Genomic DNA, 14,954 nt, shown 5'->3' on the forward strand with positions numbered 1-14,954 from the left:
GGCAGAGCCAGTTTGTCAGTTGTCTGGATTCAGGAGTACTACTCTTGCATTTGTCTCGAGAGAGCTTCTGTGAAGTTTGGAAGGCAGGAGACGAGGTACTGGCAGATGTAAAGGCAAAGGTCTCTAGTTTGAGTCTCGGTCTGGCACACACTTAATCTGACACGAAGTTTCTCCACTGCAGAGAGTGATAATTTCATTCTGGTAGGACCAGTTCCACAGATAATTACTCTTAGCAGGGACAGTCTTTCATAGCAAAAATAATTTGAAGTGAAAACATTCAGAACTGTTTTGTAAGAGCAAGAAAAAACGCAACGCAACATTTTTCAAAGGAGGAATGCTTGGACTACAAGGAAAAGTTGAATTTTGGTACAAATGCCATCCAAATCTCAAATATAGAGGAATCATCCAAAGACACGTATGTATACCAACTGACAGAATGGAAAAGAGTAAGTGTATGAGGTACTGTGCATAATAGGAAAGGAAATTGGCATATAAATGCACCAACCGAGGTCAGACAATTTGTCTGGAATGTAGTAAAAAGATGGGTGTCCACTGTGCAAAAGTTGTGCCAATTAAAACCTTCAGATAATTTGATTTTACTTACATTTACACTTTCTGCATTCTTTCATTTAATTCTACACCTACATATATACTTGGCAAACCACCATGAGGTGCATTGCAGAGGGTACGTCCCAATGTACCAGTTATTGGGTTTCTTCACTCTATTGATGCATGGAGTGCAGGAAGAATGATTCAGTGCCTTTGTGCACACAGTAATTGTTCTGATCTTACCGTCATGATCCACATGTGAGTGATACATAGTGGATTGCAGTATATTAAGTCATTTCAAGGCTAGTACTAAGTGATTACACTCACAGTGATTCATATACATGTCGATTAATGTGAACAACGAAGTCTTTATACAGGGTTGCCACAACTTTCCTGAAGTGAAATTCCCTGATTTCTAGAGAAGTTGTTGTGTTTTTCCCTGACATATTCTGAGATCTCAAGGGTAACTAAAGACATAAGTTGAGAAAAAAGTAAGCACTTCTGTATTTCTCTCCTATCTGAGCAAAAATCTGAAGTACTAACATGTACATCTTTTGTAACGAATTGTTTTTAGATGCAGAAAGCAACCCAAATGGTATGTGTGTTGCATTAAGACCATTTATTTTATTTCAATAAAACATTTGGCAACAAAAATACACATTTCCTTCGAGTCACATGACAAGAGTTAAAATACCTTCACTGATTTCAAAAATAATCTCAGAAAAATGTAGGCCTTTAGAAAGAAGGGTGAAGGGGGGAAGAGGTGTGTAAATCAACAGTACAGGGTGCTCGCCGAAAAGATGTCGGTTGTACTATATTTGTTGTTATCAGGTATCACCACAGTGTCATGTCTTACTTTATAGGTATCGTGTAATCTTTCTTAGAGATACCTGACTACATAGCATACAAACCACCAGCAACTGCCACAGTTTTCTCATCGTTCATACTTTCTAATACATTAAACTACTTTCGTGGTGGCAAAATATATTAGAATTAAAAAAAGGCTATAAAACACTGCACCGTACAGTGTACTTGCTGTGAGACGGTCGAAATCCATCGTGTGGGGCAGCTCACCCACCGAGGAGCCCCAGTCCTAGGTCCACGTATGAACCACAAAAATCTGCCCCACTACACCACACCCGGACCCGTGGCTACGTCGGCGAGACTAGATCCGACGGCCAGCGCTCGCACGTCAGTGGGAAATGACACGCTTCGTATCGGCAGGCCCGATCCGTGAGAGATGACCGACAGAAATGGCCCGCAGTTTTGGCCCGTCCCGGAAGTCCACTGGTCGGGCCAGCTATTCACTCGGACACCGTGTCGACGAAATGAGACCGCAGTGACCAGTCCGTGCAACAGATAGCGTGCGCAAAGACTCTGAGAGTCGGTACTGGTGGGGACAGGTAGCAACTCACTGCGGAGATAATCACCGAGGTGCAGGCAGGCACGCAGTAAGGACAACCGCACACTCTCAACTAAATTTCCGGCCGTATTCCTTGTCGGAAAACGAGAGCGCACACACAATCACTCGGAGAACTCGCGCACACGTGACCACCACCTCCGGCCGCCGTGTCGACAGTCCCCGAGAATCGGATCCGAACGAACCACTGCTCACGCCTGCCTGCCTCTCGTTAGCAGCTGCTAGGCTGCCTCTGCCTCCTGAGGGAAGTGGTAGGAGGGGGGAGGAAGGGGAGAAGCAGTAAGAGTGAGGGGGTATGGAAGAGGCGTGCCATCCCACTAAACAAACCATTCATCTACTGAGACAGAGGCGAGAGGTCTATTCCCCCCGACACATTTGAAATTCCTGATTTCCAGAACTTGTGGCAAACCTGTTATATGTGCTAAATAGCATTTCATCTGCTCTTAATATTAAATAGTTTACTATTCAACTAATGTATCAGCTTATGTAGTTATCTGATAAAAGTACCGGCTGATCAAAAAGTCAGTATAAATTTGAAAACTGAATAAATCACGGAATAATGTAGATAGAGGTACAAATTGACACATGTGCTTGGAATGACATGGGGTTTTATTAGAACCAAAAAAATACAAAAGTTCAAAAAATGTCCAACAGATGGCTCTTCGTCTGATCAGAATAGCAATAATTAGCATATAACAAAGTAAGACAAAGCAAAGATGATCTTTACAGGAAATGCTCAATATGTCCACCATCATTCCTCAACAATAGCTGTAGTCGAGGAATAATGTTGTGAACAGCACTGTAAAGCATGTCTGGAGTTACGGTGAGGCATTGGCGTCAGATGTTGTCTTTCAGCGTCCCTAGAGATGTCGGTCGAACACGATACACTTGCGACTTCAGGTAACCCCAAAGCCAATGGTCATACGGACTGATGTCTGGGGACCTGGGAGGCTGAGCGTGACGAAAGTGGCGGCTGAGCACACGGTCGTCACCAAACGACGCGCGCAAGAGATCTTTCACGCGTCTAGCAGTATGAGGTGGAGCGCCATCTTGCATAAACATCTGTACGTTCCAGCAGGTGTTTATCAGACAGGCTGGGGATGATGCGACTCTGTAACATATCGGCATACCTCTCACCCATCACGGTAGCAGTTTTGCTGTCCAGCGCCATCTCTCGGACATTTTGTGACCTTTGATTTTATATTTTTTATTTTTTAATAAAACCCCATGTCATTCCAAGCATGTGTGTCAATTTTAACCTTTCTATCTACATTATTCCGTCATTTATTAAGTTTTCTACTTTATACTGACTGATCACCCGGTATTATGAGGATTGTGAGATGACTCATCTTTCTACTTACACACATTTAAGAGATGTTTTGCATTAGTGTTAAAATTGCATTCAATTCATATCGTCCTTACTTCAATAGACCTGTCAGATTCAGTGATATCAAGGATGTCTTCGAGTGTGTAATGTGATGCTGCAGTGTCTGCAGTTCACAGAAAAATTCAAACATTCATATTCACTCACTTCGAAGATTGGCTAGAGCGCCAGGTCCTGCTCGTGTCAGAACCTTACGAGCAATCGAACATTGATTTCTGCACTACGATTTGCAGTCTTACAATCGTATCGTTATAACAGCTCTGGAATTTGGCATGTTATCTTCATTATGTTAGTTGTCAAAATGTATTTAGTATGTTAAGCAAGTTGGCAAACTGATTCACATTTCACAATTATTTCCGTCCGGTGTTTGAGAGTAATTTTCATGACGTCTGTAACTTCCAGTAACTGAACTGTTTGTGGTTGTCCATTACTCATCTCTCGATATCGAATATAATGATCAATTGAAGAATGTGTTATGTCCAATCTGTTGATTAACCTTCCAGCGACAGTCACAATATCCCACGACAGTATGCTTTGTCAGCTGTATTTACATTTACTGTTACAAAATTAGATCAACAAACCAGGCAGCCTGGGACATTGTCAGTAACCTGGCGTAATTTCAGTAGATTAGTATTCTATATGCTGAAGTTTGCAGCAACTCCATATCTCGTAAGAAAGTGTTGGCAAAAGTACGGGTACCTATATCCTCGTCACTAACTGTCGGATTAATAGTCACGGTGTTCACAAATACAAACAGTTACACGCAACGTTGCCAAGTGGCTTCACATTCAATCTCAACAACTAGGTCTGAACCTTACACAGAGCCGGCCAGTACGGCCGTGCGGTTCTAGGCGCTTCAGTCTGGAACCGCGTGACAGGTTCGAATCCTGCCTCGGGCATGGATGTGTGTGTGATGTCCTTAGGTTAGTTAGGTTTAAGTAGTTCTAAGTTCTAGGGGACTGACGACCGCAGATGTTAAGTCCCATAGTGCTCAGAGCCATTTGAACCTTACACATATTGTAAAATATGTTTTCCTTTAGGCCACCTGTAAATCAGACAATCGTGCAAGTTGTTTCTGGTCAATTTGGAACTCGATCAAATGAAATTGTAAATTAAAACTTAGTGTGTGATATGTAGTTAGTTTCCCTTCACAACAAACTATATGCGAGGCAAGTCACTTTCCTTTTTGTGACAAATCTAAGACCAATAATTTTTTCAGCTGTTTTGTTCCATGCCGCACAGCATAAAACTGTATTTACCATTGCTAAAATTTTTTCAACAGTTGGAAAGGAAGCTTTTGCTTTCACTGCTTCATCTGCAAGACCCAGACTGGTTAATACCTTCTCACAGATTTACCAAACAAGATTTCTCCTTACAGGAAATCAGTTAACATCGCTAACTGGTAAGTGGAGTATGCACTCTGGTGCACGCTGCTTCACTGGTGGTAACCTGACCACGTACTCACCAGCTGTCTCTCGCATCGGTATAAGCTGATGGGCAACAGTAATTCGCCACCTAAGAATAGGGATGTGTGTGCCGACATGAAAATGCACACACAAATATCGGGCTGTGTTAACACAAGTGCTGGACACTTGTGGGAAGAGTATGTGGATAAAGAGTCTTGAAACTGGCTTCAAAGTATACCACACTGGAAGTTTATTGAAAATGATGTGTATTTGGAACATAGTGAAGATCGAATGTTAATGACTGCTACTCTGGAACAGTTTCAATAACGCTCTGCACTCCGGCACCAGTCAAACATTTGATCTACTGCCTGCGGAAGGAACACGAGTATGAAGAGAAGAAAGAAGGGGGGAGGAAGAGCAGGTAACTATTTGAATAACCCAGTGACGCATGTTTCACAGTGTAGTGCACCTCTTTCACCGGGGGACAAATATTAATTATTATCAGTAGTAATATATTAAGCTACAAATTATCATTTTAAACCTGTGTGGTCTCCCTGGGGTGCCTAGTCGACCACAAGTCCCCGTCACGCTGTTGACTCTAACAACAGAGTACATACAGGGTTGAAGACATGGAGAAGGATAGGTATCATCACAATTTGAATTTAGAGTAAAATAACTTTCTTACCTTTATTGGTCGCTGTTGCACGTCATCGTCCAGTGACGAATCTCGCCATCCACTGTTTGTTAAATCAATTTGAGGTCGAGGTTTGTGTATTCTGCTACGTAAGAACTGACACATAGTTAAACTTCCAACTCTTATTTTCTAAATGCTGATCATGACGATATTCAATAATTTTCAATGTTACAGCTTTTCCAATACATCATTTCGTTCCCTCTGTCATTGACCATCTCAAAGCACGCGTATTACAAGATGTCTCCGCACCAACTGCCCATTGTCTCTACACCCGCCATCCACCGGCTCCTGTTCACAGAGCTTACAAACTGTGCAGTACTGCCAACCTCGGTTGTATATCAATATTTTACACATCGCACGTATACATATATGAAAAACACAGTATGAAAAATGAAAAGTGTTTTAACAGTTTTGTAACAAAATAATAATATTTCACTTTACGTTTACGCGGTTAAAGTTCACTTGCTCCTTCGAGTCGATTGACGGCACCGCACACCTCACCAGCCGGTGGTATCGGTAGTTTCAGCAGTCGGTTACATTATGACAGTAAACCAAGATTTTACTTGCTTCAGTCTCCAAATGGTAGGACAGGCCCGTGTTACACGGGACTAATCCTGCTCAGTATGTCTAAGACTGCCCTCCTATTATATGCCAGGGCAAGTTTGAGAGACGTCCTACCGTAGACGGCAGCAGAGCGGTCTGCCCCCAGCCACAACAGCAGGTTCACGACAGCCGCTTCACCACACGTGGTGGCAATCTGCAGGGCCGTCTGCCCGCTGCCGTGCCACGCGGCCTTGTCCACACCGTAAAACGGCGGGACTCCTGTCTACCTTACCCTGCTGCTACGTTGCCAGTTGTTCGGCGCATTTACGTCGCCACCCGACTCCAGCAGGAAGTTACGGTCCAGACATCGCCACCATTTGCCGTCCAGTGAAGTGCGGTGTTGCCGTTTTCACACTGGCTGTTGACGTCCATTCCCTGCGCCAGGATCTCAACCAGTTCAGCCACATTTCCATACTCAGCAGCTTCGTGCATCTGCTTCCTCGTGGCACGCTCCTTTGCAGCACTGGCAAACATGTTGTTGTTGTTGTTGTTGTTGTTGTTGTTTTTGTGGTCTTCAGTCCTGACACTGGTTTGATGCAGCTCTCCATGCTACTCTATCCTGTACAAGTTTCTTCGTCTCCCAGTACCTACTGCAACCTACATCCTTCTGAATCTGCTTAGTGTATTCATCTCTTGGCCTCCCTCTATGATTTTTACCCTCTACGCTGCCCTCCAGTACTAAATTGGTGATCCCTCCATGTCTTAGAACATGTCCTACCAACCAATCCCTTCTTCTTGTCAAGTTGTGCCACAAACTCCTCTTCTGCCCAATTCTATTGAATACCTCATCATTAGTTATGTGATCTACCCATACAATCTTCAGCATTCTTCTGTAGCACCACATTTCAAAAGCTTCTATTCTCTTCTTGTCTAAGCTATTTATCGTCCACGTTTCACTTCCATACATGGCTACACTCCATACAAATACTTTCAGAAACGACTTCCTGACACTTAAACCTATACTCGATATTAACAAATTTCTCTTCTTCGGAAACGCTTTCCTTGCCATTGCCAGTCTACATTTTATATCCTCTCTACTTCGACCATCATCAGTTATTTTTCTCCCCAAATACCAAAACTCCTTTACTACTTTAAGTGTCTCACTTCCTAATCTAATTCCTTTCAGCATCACTCGACTTAATTCGACTACATTCCATTATCCTTGTTTTGCTTTTGTTGATGTTCATCTTATACACTCCTTTCAAGACACTGTCCATTCCGTTCAGCAGCTCTTCCAAGTCCTTTGCTGTCTCTGACAGACTTACAATGTCATCGGCGAACCTGAAAGTTTTTATTTCTTTTCCGTGGATTTTAATCCTTACTCCCAACTTTTCTTTTGTTCCCTGTACTGCTTGCTCAATATACAGATTGAATAGCACCGGGGATAGGCTACAACCCTGTCTCACTCCCTTCCCAACCGCTGCTTCCCTTTCGTGCCCCTCGACTCTTATAACTGCCATCTGGTTTCTGTACAAATTGTAAATAGCCTTTCGCTCCCTGTATTTTACCCCTGCCACCTTCAGAATTTGAAAGAGATTATTCCAGTCAACATTGTCAAAAGCTTTCTCTATGCTAGAGATTAGTCATTTTCCACATAAATTTATCATCACAGTAGACAATGGCAAAATCGTCAGCTACACCAATTGAATGCTATAAACCCACACGATCAGTGAGAAATGTGTATTAAGGTTTGAAAGTATGCTCCAGGGCGGGGAAGGAGATTGTGAGGTTACGCAGAATTACTTGACACTTTTAGAACTCTAAGAAACGCCAGAGGGTGGTGTACCACATTAGACCTGGCTCAGGAAGGATAAACCGCACATATATACAGATTTGGCAACCACTCCTCTGGTACAAAGTGCTCTCTGAATTTCACCAGCCTGTCGGGTAGCGTACGAGAAAGCCAGCCATCTAAAAGTCACAGTAACACTACCAATTACGGTAGTGTGTCATCGTACTCCTTGTCAGTCTTGTCCTTCGTGCAACCCTTCCCCCGAAAACTCGTTGCTATGACAGATGATGATTAATCTTAAATAATAGTGAAAATACACCTGTGGGGAGGTACTGTCAAGTTCTACTGAGGAGACGTGACAAAGTTATCATTTTTCTCTCGAGACACCTGAGCAAATCATGCTCAAGTTATACCTCAATACACGATTTATAGATAAATATTCATTCCATTGTGATCTATTATGTCAACTATACATTCTCCAAATATACCACAACTAGCTGACTCAGCGAACTCTGTTCCACCTTAAAGCCAATAAATAATCAGATTTTGGATGTTAAGTTTAATTTTTTATTAGGAAATACATATAAAAAGTTAAGTATTTTACTGATACTTTATTCTTTGTTTTTTGGTGCATAGCTTCCACTCTTCAATTAGGTACCTTGTGACACGCGACATTTTTTGTTTTATTATCTGGCGCAAAAACATACAACGCAGATGGTCTTCCGACCTGTGAACATGCCACATATAACTGACTGTGTGAAAAACATGGATATTCCGGATTTAAACCGCAACGTCCATCGGCCCAATGCAAATGCAAGGATACAAGCAGTAATCAGTGCTGCAACTGTACCTAAATGCTGCTCGATTCAAATCGTCACGCGATAAATCTCTTCTTGTGCGTCGAAAATTATCTGCATGTTGATCTCTGTTGTTCGCTCGACGATTTTGCGCATTGCCAACCGAGCCGCTTCACGGGCTGCCTCACTTTGCTCTCGTGATTGAGAAGCACGGAGTCGAGCCGTACTAACGCGACACTCTTCACGGGCAATTTGTTGTTCTTCTTCAGTCCTTTCATTCGCAATGTTTTGTATCCTTCCTGCATTACGGCTTTGTCGAGAAATACTCGATCGTCTCGGTCGCGGCATTGTTAATGATAATTCAAAGAAAATACAAATTATTTCTTTCAATTTTTAATTAATGATATATACTGATACTTAACCATAGACGTTTAGCTGTCACTTGCGTTTTGTTATTCCATGCCAGGTCCGTTTTTGTTATACCACCTTTTATAGCAGTCGAACGGGATAAAAAGTATCCTATGTTTGCCTCAACGATACAACCACAATGGAGGGGTATCTGTTGAGAGGCCAGACAAACGTGTGGTTCCTTCTCAGTAGTTACAGGGGCAACAGTCTGGATGATTGACTGATCTGGCCTTGTAACACTAACCAAAACGGCCATGCTGTGCTGGTACTGTGAAAGCAAGGGGAAACTACAGCCGTAATTTTTCCCGAGGGCATACAGCATTACTGTATGATCAAATGATGATGGCATCCTCTTAGGTAAAATATTCCCGAGGTAAAATAGTCCCCCATTCGGGTCTCCGGGCGGGGACCACTTGAGAGGGCGTCGTTATCAGGACAAAGAAAACTGGCGTTCTACAGATCGGAGCGTGGAATGTCAGATCCCTTAATCGGGCAGGTAGGTTAGAAAATTTAAAAAGGGAGATGGATAGGTTAAAGTTAGACAGTGGGAATTAGTGAAGTTCAGTGGCAGGAGGAACAAGACCTTTGGTCAGGTGAATACAGGGTTATAAATACAAAATCAAATACGGGTTATGCAGGAGTAGGTTTAATAATGAATAAAAAAAAAAGAGTGTGGGTAAGCTACTCTGGACTCTGACCACAATCTATTGGTTATGAACAATAGATTAAAACTGAAGAAACTTCAAAAAGGTGGAAATTTAAGGACATGGAACCTGCATAAACTGAAAGAACCAGAGGTTGTACAGTGTTTCAGGGAGAGCATAAGGAAACAATTGACAGGAATGGGGGAAAGAAATACAGTAGAAGAAGAATGGGCAGCTCTGAGGGATGAAACAGTGAAGGCAGCTGAGGATCATGTAGGTAAAAAGACGAGGGCTAGTAGAAATCTCTGGGTAACAGAAGAAAGATTGAATTTAATTAATGAAAGGAGAAAATATAAGAACGCACTAAATGAAGCACGCAAAAAGGAATACAAACGTCTCAAAAATGAGATCGACAGGAAGTGCAAAATGGCTAAGCAGGAATGGCTAGAGGACAAATGTAAGGATGTAGAGGCTTATGTCACTAGGGGTAAGATAGATACAGCCTACAGGAAAATTAAAGAGACCTTTGGAGAAAAGAGAACCACTTGTATGAATATCAAGAGCTCAGATGGAAACTCAGTTCTAAGCAAAGAAGGGAAAGCAGAAAGGTGGAAGGAGTATATAGAGGGTCTATACAGGGGTGATGTTCTTGAGGACAATATTATGGAAGTGGAAGAGGATGTAGATGAAGATGAAATGGGAGATACGATACTGCGTGATGAGTTTGACAGAACACTGAAAGAACTCAGTCGAAACAAGGACCCAGGAGTAGACAACATTCCATTAGAACTACTCACAGCCTTGGGAGAGCCAGTCCTGACAAAACTCTACCATCTGGTGAGGAAGATGTATGAGACAGGCGAAATACCCTCAGACTTCAAGAAGTATATAATAATTCCAATCCCAAAGAAAGCAGGTGTTGACAGATGTGAAAATTACCGAACTATCAGTTTAATAAGTCACAGCTGCAAAAAAAAAAATAACGCGAATTCTTTACAGACGAATGGAAAAACTGGTAGAAGCCGACCTCGGGGAAGATCAGTTCGGATGCAGTAGAAATGTTGGAACACGTGAGGCAATACTAATCCTACGACTTATCTTAGAAAAAAGATTAAGGAAAGGCAAACCTACGTTTCTTGCATTTGTAGATTTAGAGAAAGCTTTTGACAATGTTGACTGGAATACTCTCTTTCAAATTGTAAAGGTGGCAGGGGTAAAATGCAGGGAGCGAAAGGCTATTTACAGTTTGTTCCTAAACCAGATGGCAGTTGTAAGAGTCAAGGGGCACGAGAGGGAAGCAATGGTTGGGAAGGGGGTGAGACAGGGTTGTAGCCTCTCCCCGATGTTATTCAATCTGTATATTGAGCAAGCAGTAAAGTAAACAAAAGAAAAGTTCGGAGTAGGTATTAAAATCCATGGAGAAGAAATAAAAACTTTGAGGTTCACCGATGACACTGTAATTCTGTCAGAGACAGCAAAGGACTTGGAAGAGCAGTTGAACGGAATGGACAGTGTCTTGAAAGGAGGGTATAAGATGAACATCAACAAAAGCAAAACGAGGATAATGGAATGTAGTCGAATTAAGTCAGGTGATGCTGAGGGAATTAGATTAGGAAATGAGACGCTTAAAGTAGTAAAGGAGTTTTGGTATTTGGGGAGCAAAATAACTGATGATGGTCGAAGTAAAGAGGATATAAAATGTAGACTGGCAATGGCAAGGAAAGCGTTTCTGAAGAAGAGAAATTTTTTAACATCGAGTATTGATTTAAGTGCCAGGAAGTCGTTTCTGTAAGTATTTGTATGGAGTGTAGCCATGTATGGAAGTGAAACGTGGACGATAAATAATTTGGACAAGAAGAGAATAGAAGCTTACGAAATGTGGTGCTACAGAAGAATGCTGAAGATCAGATGGGTAGATCACATAACTAATGAGGAGGTATTGAATAGAATTGGGGAGAAGAGGAGTTTGTGGCACAACTTGACAAGAAGAAGGGACCGGTTGGTAGGACATGTTCTGAGCCATCCAGGGATCACCAATTTAGTATTGGAGGGCAGCATGGAGGGTAAAAATCGTAGAGGGAGACCAAGAGATGAATACACTAAGCAGATTCAGAAGGATGTGGGTTGCAGTAGGTACTGGGATATGAAGAAGCTTGCACAGGATAGAGTAGCATGGAGAGCTGCATCAAACCAGTGTCAGGACTGAAGACCACAACAACAACATTTCTGCCTCTTCCATTTGCTGCACCAGCGTGTTGTTCAGAGGCGACGTATGGAGTCACTGTATTTAGGGCAGCTGTTTCATCACATGCAATACGGTTAAGGAATCCAAAGAAAGGATGCAGTCTGGGTAAACTCCACATCTACGTTTATGTGGACACTCCGAGAGCCACTGTGCAGTGTGTAGCAGAGGGTACCCTGTACCACTACTAGCCATGTCCTTTGCTGTTCCACCCGCAAATAGAGCGAAGGAAAAACGCCTGTCTATATGCTTCTGTACGAGCCCTAATGTCTCTAATCTTATCCTCGTGCTCCTTATGTGAAATGTATGTGGGCAGAACTAGAATCTTTCGTCAGTCAGACTCTAGTGCAGGTACTTAAATTATCTTAACAGTGCTCTCAAAAAGAACATCGGCTTTCTTCCAGTGGTTCCTTTTTGGTTTCCTGAAGCATCTGCATAACGTTTGCGCGTCGTTCGAACCCACCGGTAACAAATCTAGCAGCCCGCCTCTGAGTTGCTTACAAGTCTTCCTTTTTATTTTTATTTTTTTTTTCTTTAAATAATTTCGTCAGGTTAGCGCGAACGCAATCCCAGCTTCCAAAAATTATGCGCCTGAAGGACACTTCATTTTGTTTACATTTATTTATTTATTAACTGTACATCATTACAACAATACATGAGAGAAATGTAATTGTGAGTAGCAGGTGAATATTATACAGAATTGAAATCCTTTAAAGAAAACAGAATGAAAACAAAAACAAATGAAATGTGTGACAAGGTATTCACAGAGTTCTTTTGGCAACAATCCTAAAAGAAATGTGCATTAGTTGTGAATTTTAAACAATTTAAATGAGTGTATCATGTAATAAAGCAAAAGAAAATGGAAAAATCTAATCAAAATGGGAAAGAAATGGGTATTTCTAACAAAGATATCACTGTAACTGGAACATCCTCTGATAAACATACAATAACGCAACTGATAAACATACAATAACGCAACAGATAAACTGTTTGGAAAACGTTCGCTGTACTTCGGTGAATGGTTCAGCCGTTGATGACCTTCCCACAGGTAGCCATACTGGGTGAAAAGTATTTAAACCGACAAACTCTAGGGAAAAATATTTGTTTTGATGTCTCCTACAACCTCCCAAAGTCATTTTTTCATATGAGGAGTATTTAAGCCAGTAGAGGAAGATTTCTCTGGCGGAAAATTAATTACACCAACAAACGCTTTTCCATTTTTTATGACCAAGAGACAACAACTAGGTAGCAGAAATGGCCCAATTAAACAGTCCCCAACAACACCGACCCACACATTAACGAAGAACCGCACTTGATGAGTGCTAGTAACTGTGGCATATGGATTATCCTCACTCCAAACATGCGAATTGTGCATCTTGAAGATTGCATCACCCCCGAACGTTGCTTCATCGGTAAACAACACAGAGGATGGAAATGTAGGATGCATTTCACACTGTTCCAGGTACCACTGCGAAAACTGTGCTCTGGGTGGATAATCAACTGGTTGCAAATGGCTCTGGGCACTTTGGGACTCAACATCTGAGGTCATCAGTCCCCTAGAACTTAGAACTACTTAAACCTAACTAACCTAAGGACATCATACACACCCATGCCCGAGGCAGGATTCGAACCTGCGACCGTAGCAGTCACGCGGTTCCGGACTGAAGTGCCTAGAACCGCATGGCCACTGCGGCCGGCCAACTGGTTCCAGGTTGTGGATACGCTGTAAATGAAATGAACGTAACAACTGCTCTCGAAGGACTGTTCTTACACTCGTCCGATTCGGCCCCATGTTACGTGCAAGTGCACGAGTGCTGATTGAAGGATCCCGCTCCACATGCTGCAAGACAGCTTCCTCGAATTGCAGCGTTCTTACCGTGCGACGGCGTCCCTGTCCAGGTAATCTGCTAAATGACCCGGTCTCACGCAGACGTTGGTACACCACAGCAAAGGTCGTACGGTGCGGGATACGGCGATCAGGATCTTGTTGTTGATAAACCCGCTGTGCAGCTCGTCCATTGTGGTGCGCTACGTAGTACGCACCGACCATATCACTGTACTCACTCCAGGTGTATCGCTCCATTAGTAAACAGAGACAGTGCACTGCTACACTGGTGGACAGCAGTTGCCTACAATTGAAGAGTGTAATACGCCCTCTAACAACTGAAGATCGTAATACCGCCTCTAACAACTGAAGAGCATAAAACGGCCTCCACCGATTTAAATAATCCTCATAGGAAAAAATAGCATTAGGGAAAAATATTTGTTTCGATGTCCCCTACAACCTCCCAGAGTTTGTCGGTTTAAATACTTTTCGCCCTGTTGTAACTCAAAAACAGCGTAGGCAGTGTGTCCCAGTAGACAGGCCACAGCGTTGCTCTCCGTTCTTGGGTGCAGTTTAAAATTTTAATCTGACGGCGAACGGATCCCAAACGCTCGAGCAGTACTCGAGAACTGATCGCACCAGTGTCCTATATGCGGTCTCCTTTATAGACGAACCACGCACTCCTAAAATTCTCCCAATCAACCAAATTCAACCATACCACATCTAACATGCTCGTTCCATTCCATATCGTTTCACGCCCAGATATTTAAACAACTTGACTGTGTCAACCAGGACACTATTAACTCTGTATCCGATCATTACCTGTTTCTTCTTCCTACTCATCGCCTACTCTACTGCTCAGACTATGCTAGTATTTTGCTTTTTGCTGACTTTGACAAAGGCTTTTTCTTTAAATTCTTACTGTGCAGTTCTCTTATGTAGCAATTCTGGTCAGGTTCATATACATGCAACACTGCAAAAAGCTAGCAAGAAGGAATACGAAATTCTAGAAAAAGTAAAAAAAATAATAAAACAGTTACTCATGTGTACCAGAACTAAGAACAATAAGCTATTACATGGCCATTTTAAACTGCATAAAAAATGAACAAGGTTATTTGAGAAGCTGGGAAACTGTAGAACTGGCGCTTTGTATTCTTTTCTAGGGATAACAGAGGCCATATGACAGTTTGGTGGGAGAGCAGGGCTCTACACCTTGGCATATGGAATATTTTTAATATCCTGGAAGATAG

The sequence above is a fragment of the Schistocerca serialis genome, unplaced genomic scaffold (assembly GCF_023864345.2).
Source record: "Schistocerca serialis cubense isolate TAMUIC-IGC-003099 unplaced genomic scaffold, iqSchSeri2.2 HiC_scaffold_1420, whole genome shotgun sequence".
Classification (NCBI taxonomy): Eukaryota; Metazoa; Arthropoda; class Insecta; order Orthoptera; family Acrididae; genus Schistocerca; species Schistocerca serialis.